Genomic DNA, 8,135 nt, shown 5'->3' on the forward strand with positions numbered 1-8,135 from the left:
CATCCGGATGGTGAACCCAAGTCTCCCAAGGGGGTTAAGACAACTATGGTGAATCAGTGCAGATGTTATGTCAGGGAGAACATCCCAATTAGCTTCAAGCTCTGGAAGAAAACCAAAAGCACTATTAATAATGCTGATATCGTCCCTGAAACAGAGAAGCAAATGCTATGGGCAAATGTCAAACAATACTTCAGTTTCCTAGAGGACAAAGAATAAATCTTTAAGGATTGGGTCATGAAGAAGATGGCTATTTCTTTCCAGACGTTCAAGAAGAACTTGAACAAAGACTACATAAAGAAGGGCCACGTGCCAGAATTCGAGAAGCACTTCAAGAAACAACGTCCTTTTTGGGATGCATTTGTGCAGTATAAACTGTCCGAGACCAGTGAGAAAAGGACAGCACAAGCCAAAGAGAACGTGAGCAAAAAGAAACACTTTCATCATCTTGGGCAAGGAGGTTATTCGACGGCGATCCCCAAATGGCAGAAAATGGAAGATGACCTCACTGCAAGGGGAATCATACTGGCGACTTTCGACTGGCCACAGCGAGCAAAGCATTTCTTCTACGCTCATGGAGGCTCCCTAAACCCGGAAGATGGCTCGCTTATCACTAGCGACACCATAAGAGAAGCGGCCAACAGGCTAGATGAGGCACTAAAGGCCGTGTCCGAAGGCAGTTTCAAGCCGGACAGAGAGAAAGATGAGTTGACGTACGCTCTCGGGACACTGGAACACATAGGACGTGTGCAAGGTATGGGTGTAGTTCCATGGAAGCATGGCTTCAGTGCTGACATTGAGACCTATCGAAGTCGATCCAGGAAGAAGGCTGAATAGGAAGATGCGTGCCCTGGAACAAAGGATAGCTTCGATTGAAGGGGTAATGGCATCTAGCAGCCAGGCACACCAACAAGAAGCCAGATCAGCCGCCAATTTGGAGAGTAGTCTCGGCTCGCAACGCCGTAGCAGCATCACTTCCACGGAGCACCCAGCCGGAGGACAACCCACTGTGGTTGCGGACGAGTCAAAACTGATGAGGACATCGCCATGCTGGACATGCACGAACCGGCCTCATCTCCAAGTTACAAGTCGACTCCAACTCGATTTTCACGTTCATCTCGGATTCAGCCAATACCCCTGCACGGTTTCGGCGATATCTCCCTCACACGGAGTCTAAATGAGGTGATCTTGGATGCATTAGAATCGTGACAATGATATCCTTCTTTTGGTTCTAGTCCTAGCTCCAGAAGCCTCGTGGATCATTCTGTGTGACCATGGGAAGGTGCTGCGACACCTGTTTTGGGCCTTTTTCAGGCTTTATATCGTGTCAGGCCTTAAGCCCAAGTTGTGGGTGCCCCCCTGGTTGCCCCCAACCCTAGGACACCCTCTTCACCTTTAAACTCATTAGCCGCTGCCGTTTAGACTTGGGTTTTGTTTAGTTCTTGTGTTTTCCTTCGAGAAATAGAGATTGATTCGTTGTAACTGTGGCGACAAGTCCTTTGACAGTGATCCAGGGCCCCCGTTCTTGATCTCCTCCACTGTGTCGATTAGTCCTTTGGAATCGAGTTCTCGAACCCCACTTTGATTCGCTTCATTCATATTTGCAATATCAGATTGCGTGTTTACATCTTTTTGCTTGTGTTCTTCGATTCGCTTGCAGGAAAAGCCTTCTCGGCGAGGTCAATTAAGTTGTGCTTGGTTGATAACCAACGGAGCAGTGGTGTAACAGTTGCTTGACTTCGAATCGTGCTGATTAGAAGCCGGATCGCCAACGTCACACACTCCACCAATCGAATTTAGCTCTACCTCACGGAAGATCGGGCCTAGTCCTCATCAAGTGGTATCAGATTTCAGGTTTCCCATGAGGTATTACCCTTCATTTTTCCCTTTAGATTCGTTTCGTGTCACTGTCCTAGAGTCCACAAAAACCCTACAAAAAAATATCACTATCCTAGATCCGTTTTAGCCTTTGCAATTTTGTTTCAGATTCGCTTTGTTGAGTTTTTGTCCGTGGTCAAGTCTTGTTGCTGGTTTAGTGTGTTCGTAGTCGTAGTTCAATCGCCCGTTACAGTTTGTTTGCTTCCGCCGCTATCCCATCCACTTTTACCCAAACAACAAGTCGATCCACCCCATTACTCGACTTGCCCTCACTAGCCGCCTTGCATGAACTCTCGCCGCGCCAGCCCTAGATAGGTTGCGAACCGCCTTGTTTTTTTTGCCTTGCATCGCAGCATTTCTTGATTTCATCTAGCGATACCTATTGCTGCATATACCAGGGATACTTTGCCCTAGCTGAGACACTTTGCTTAGTTGCTTTGTGTGCCGGGGATAGGGAAGCTTTGCCCTAACTGCCGCCGGCCAATCTGCCGAGTTGTGCCATTGGAAACGCGTAACTTGAGTTACCTTCGGTAAAACAGGCATAACTTTTCGCTCGGTGCTCCGTTTTGGCTCGAATTTTTATTGCAGAGAGAAGACAAAATTCTGTACAAATGATAAAACCACTTCGCTGTTTGCAGCAGATCTCAAAAAATTCAAAAAAAATCGGGAAGAAAGAGTTTTGAGGCTTCCAAGTGATTTTCCAGTTTTTCAGAAACGCTCCTGATTTCCTGATTTTGAGGCCACATCTCACCTCTGTTTAAGGTGCAAATTTTTGTGGTTGGAGCTTGTGTTACATCTGTTCGGAGAAAAATATAAAAAAATAGTTGAAAAAAATAAGAAATCTGGATTCCTACTAGTCCTGGAGGTTTTTCGGGGAAAAGATTAAAAACAAGTGCATAGAGTGCTGTTTTGCTTGTTCTTTGAGCTTTATCCACCGTTCTTTGTTCCAACTTCTTGTGCTACACCTAGGACACATCTTAGCCAGCAATTGTGACTTGTACATTGGATGCTTATTGAACTTTGCTAATCTGCATTCGTTATTTGCTACTCCTTTCTACATATTGTGCCTGTCCCACAGCTCCACATATACTTCGATCAGTACAGGTTCATCTTGCCACTGTTACACCCAGCTCAACAACAGATTGTACCATCCTGTTTGGCTTTGGTAAGAACACTTGCAAGATGGTAGTAAGCCACTTGAGATTTTGCTCTCCACTTTCACCATCACCCAGTACTTGTTAGTTGATAGGGATAATACTTTGGTGTTGTCTTTTGCTGTCTTCTAACCATGACAGGGTCAGGTAAAGGAGGGGAGTCCCCTACGGACTTCAATGAATGCGTCTCCACGGATGAACTTAAGAAACTTGATGACCAGCGCACCTACATCGACGGGAAGTTCAATGTGATGATGTGTAACACCCTAATTTAAATTTCAGCATTTAGTAATAAATTTAATTGGCTTTATTTAATTTTCTAAGGTTTTATATGCTTAGACTTGCATTTAAATTAATTTTCTCTCACAAGTAATTAAAAGTTTTCTAGGTTAAACTCGTTGTTGCATTCATGCTGGTGCATGGTTTTATTTTTGCTTGATTGCTAGGGTTGAATTCAAATTTGAATTTGAATTCAAATAATTTGAGTGGTTTGGATTAGAAAAGTAAAGGAAATAGAAAGGAGAAAGAAAATAGAAAGCCCAAACTCTTTAGCAACCCAGCCCGGCCTCTTTTCCTTTCTCACTCCAGCCCAGCAGCGCCGGCCCAGCTCTCTCCCGTGCGCGGCCCAGCTCCCTTCTTTTCCCCGCGGCCGTTTCTCTCCCGCACCGACCAGCCCACCAGCAAACCCCGTCCCGGCCCAGCGCACCTCGCTCATGCCTAACCCGCTCGGCCCGCTCCAGCGCATGCGGCCACGCGTGCGTCACCCCTGCTGACTGCTAGGCCCCGCCTGCCAGCGTCCAGGCACGCTCGCGCTCGGCCGCTCGCCTGGTACCCCGCCTCTCTCGCTGAGCTCTCGGGCCCACCTGTCGGCCCCTTCTCCCTCCTCCCGCACCCCTCGCTCGCGCAGCAACGTCCCGCCCGCAATCCTCGCCGGCATCACGCCCTGGCACGCCTCCCCGAGATCCCCGGCCTTACCCTTTAAACACACCCCCGCGACCCCTGCGCCCTCCTCCCATCCGCAGCCACCACCTCCAAACCCTAGCTCGCCGTCTCTCCTTGCTCCGCAGCGCAGAGGCTCTGCGCCGCCGCGGCCACACCGCCCTGCCGCACCCTGGACCCCCACAAGTCGCGTAGCAGCTCCGCATCGGGCCCAGGATCGCCCCCGAGCCCGCTGCCCTCGGCTTCCGCCACGACCGCGCCGGATTTGCGCAAGGAACCGCCGCGCAGGTGAGCTCGGTCTCCCGAGCAATTGCTCACCGCCGGTGAACCTCACACCTCCCTGATCCACCTCTCACCTTCGCAGCACATCACCGCACCTTCCCGTGGAGATCCGGAGCCCGGAGGACCCCCGCAGAGCCCGGACCGCGAACGCAGCACCGAGCTCCGCCGTCGGACCTCGTCGCCGATCGTCCCGCACTGCAGCTCCGGCCACCACGAGTCCTCGGTGAGCCACACCCCTACCTCCTCTTCCTTTTACGCTAGCTGGTATGCCCTGTCGCGTGCCCTAGACCCTAGAACTCCGGCACGCCGGTGCAGCGCCGCCGCCGCACCGCGAGCTCACCGTGGCGAGCCCTGCACAGCCCCGCACATGCTCTGGTTTTACTTGCAAGCGCATCACGCACGCGCACAACCTCGATAGCACCCGGATTTGAGCCCTGGGATAGCCTGCACGCCACGCGCCGGCGAGCCCCGCCGCGCAGGGCTGCCGCCGTCGCAGTAAGCGCCTCCACGAACCTCCCCCGAGGCCCGCAAAGGCCCCAGGTGGACTACACGTGCCGCGTTGGCCACCCCAGACCCAAGTTCGGGTCGATTTGACCCCCGGACGGCCAAGTTTGGCCAAGTCCGGTGAGCCCCCGCCGCGGGAGCACGTCGCCGGCGAATCCCGCCGCCGCCCCGCGCGCCCTTTGCCCCTAGCCGCCCGATCTGGAAACAGCGGCCCAGATTAGAACGTGGGCCAATTCGATCTGATCCGCCAGATCGTGATCCAATGGCCCACGCCCAGAGATACCAGTTCGGCCTGGTAATCTTGGTAAAGAGCCCCCCAGCTTCCTTGATATCAACCCGCAGTCTAGCTTTATTCAAAAAGTATTTCCAGTTTAGTCCTGTTTTATTCATTTAGGCCCCTGACCTTTTTAAAAATCTAACCCGCAGTCCAGCCCGATTGTTTTAGTGCTTTAGCCCTCGGATCTTTTCAGTTTTTATGTATAAGTCCCTGATTTTTGCCCAGACCCCCCTGTAGCTCAGTTTTTCTCGCAGATAAGCCCCTAGATCTTGTTTTAAGCGTAGTTTTCACGTTCTAGCTCCGTTTTATGCGTTCTTTATGTCCACGCAATCGTTGTAACGCGTAGAATAGTTCTAGCTTAGTTTTGTTTGCTGTTTTTATGTATTGTCATACTATTTCTTAGTATTTGCACTTGTTTGCTTGTATGTTTATATTGTTGCCTTGTTTTTTGCCATGTGTTCGTGAGTAGACGTTGAGCTACCGGAGGAGACTCAGTACCAGTACCCGGAGCATCCATCTTCTGAGCAGTTTGAGCTGCAGGTGCAGTTCGAGGAAGGCAAGTATAACATGAACAACACCTATCAATTTAAATATATTTTTCATACTGCATTTTAATACTGTATGACTATAAGGACTTTCGTAGCCACTTTATTACCTTATATATATCCCTTGGGTTGCATTTTGGTTAGTTGTGCTAGGTTGCTGCGAAATCACACATAATGGTCTTTTTTGATTAATTTGATTAATGGTATATGCAACTTAATTCTGGGAGTGGCCCTCTGAGTGGCTCACGTCTCGTTAAAAGTATGTTTTGTTAGAAACATGGTTTAGGGGGCCAGCACGGTGCTTACTTCTTGGTTGGCCACTCTCCCTAAGGACCGGTTCATAGAGCGACAACCTGGGACAACAGCGCTACCGCAAGACTGGAATGGGACGGTCTTGGCTTACTAATTAGGTCTTTTGGTTTGGAGTAACTTACCGACGGGGCAAGGGTGGTAAGCTTCAATGGTCCCTGCTCCTCCGGCTTGGTCTGTGCTTTTGTGTCTTGTACCCCCGTGAGGTGGGCCCCATCGTCGCTGATCCAACTCTTCGCGGTTACGCCTTATCAACGAGATTCTTTGTAATGGCCTCGTAGTGTGCTTGCTAGCCATCTAACCTAAGGAAGTGTGATGAACAACTAGCGTAGCTCACGACTTGTGGGTAATGATGTGCAACCTCTGCAGAGTGTAAAACTGGTATACTAGCCGTGCTCATGATCATGAGCAGCCCAGATCCTCCTTTTGATTAGTGGGGTTATCTTCCTTTGATTAGGGGGGTTCCCCGGGTGGTTTGGTTTGGTTCTCAGTAGTACCATAATTAATTCTGATTAATTACTATGTAACTGGGGTATGGTAACTCATCAACTTGTAGTAAATAGCTTTAATAAAAAATTTTCATAATTAAAAGCTAATGCAGTTGAGTCAGCCAAACCTAGAGCATCATAGTTTGTGTTATACTTGTTGAGTACAAGTTGTGTACTTACACTTGCCTTCTCTACTCTTTTTCCTCTTGTTCTTTTTGGGGATACTCTACTGCTGCTCAGTTCCTGCCGACGTGAGGGAGTTCACCCGGAGCTACCAGTCGACGTCCCTGTGGCGCCCAGCTTCCGAGAGTTTTCGTATATGTATTTGTTACGCTTCCGCTGTATCAGACATTTTGTCATTCATGTAATAAATAACATTCATACTCGCTTTATTATATCTTTTTACGTGATATGTGCTGTGATATACTGTTCATTCTGTTGTATATACATGTGACTTGATCCTGGCACGTATATGATTGCTCGGTTTATGTCCTTTTATAAACCGGGTGTTACATGATGCGCAGTATCAATGGAGTTGTCACACGCCTTGAGCATATTGAACAACATCCCCCTCGACAGCGACACCGACGCCACCCTCTTGATGGTGATGAGGACGAGGATGAGGATGCCGTCCTTGATGATGATGAGGATCGTGATGCGTACCGTCTTCGGCGCAATCATCAGGGTATGGGAGATAATCATAATTGTGGTAACAATGATTCTTTTGCTAAAACTAAATTTACCATGATTCCTTTTGATGGTACTGCTGATCCTGAGGCTTATTTAGATTGGGAACTCGCTGTTGAACAAAAGTTTAATTCTGATTTGGTTCCTGCTGAGCATAGAGTTAGACTTGCTACTACTGAATTTACTAGCTTTGCTTTGTTTCGGTGGAATGATCTTTGCAATGCTGGTAATGCTGCTGCTGTGCCTCAAACTTGGCCTGTTTTGAAACAATGCATGAAGTCTCATTTTGTTCCTCCGTATTACTAGCGCGATCTACGTTTAAAATTGCAAAATTTAAAACAAGGTGATAAAGGAGTAGAGGAATATTATCAGAAATTGCTTATTGGTCTAGCACGTTGTGGTATTCGTGAGGATGATGATGATACTAGTGCTAGATTCTTTGGTGGTTTAAATCTTGATATACAGGATATTCTTGATTACAAAGACTGGACTTGTTTTTCCCAATTGTACCATCTTGCTCTTAAGGCAGAACGGGAAATACAGGGATGCCGCATTGTCCAACATTCTTTCAGGTCCAACACTGGGAGATCATTTCAGCAGTGTTCCGACGTTGAGAAGCCCAAGGCGCCTGTTGCTAAGCCACCAGCAACACCACCAGCTCCTGCGCCAGCTTCTGAGGTAAGCAATGTGTCTACTGTGCAGGCCCAACAACACAAGAAGCATGCTACGCTTGAAAGGGGGTCTTCGAGTAGTTCATCTACAAACATCATGTGCCACTGCTGCAAGGGAATGGGACATGTCATGAAGGATTGTCCAAGTACTCAAGCTTTCATCGCTGCACCTGATGGTAATGGATATGTAAGTGCTAGCGATGTTGAGGATGAATTGGTTCTTGCAGCTAACTTTGTTGCAGATTCGGAGGACGAGGGTGAGGCAATTGATTCTGCGGCTGCGACAAAGGACCTTCCTAGTCTTCTTGTGTAGTGTGTGCTGACTTCTAAAGCGGAACATGAGGATGAGGAAAAATTCCAATGCAAGAATTTGTTCCACATGTTTCTCCAAGTTAAGGATTGCC

The sequence above is a fragment of the Panicum virgatum genome, chromosome 9N (assembly GCF_016808335.1).
Source record: "Panicum virgatum strain AP13 chromosome 9N, P.virgatum_v5, whole genome shotgun sequence".
NCBI classification, from domain to species: Eukaryota; Viridiplantae; Streptophyta; class Magnoliopsida; order Poales; family Poaceae; genus Panicum; species Panicum virgatum.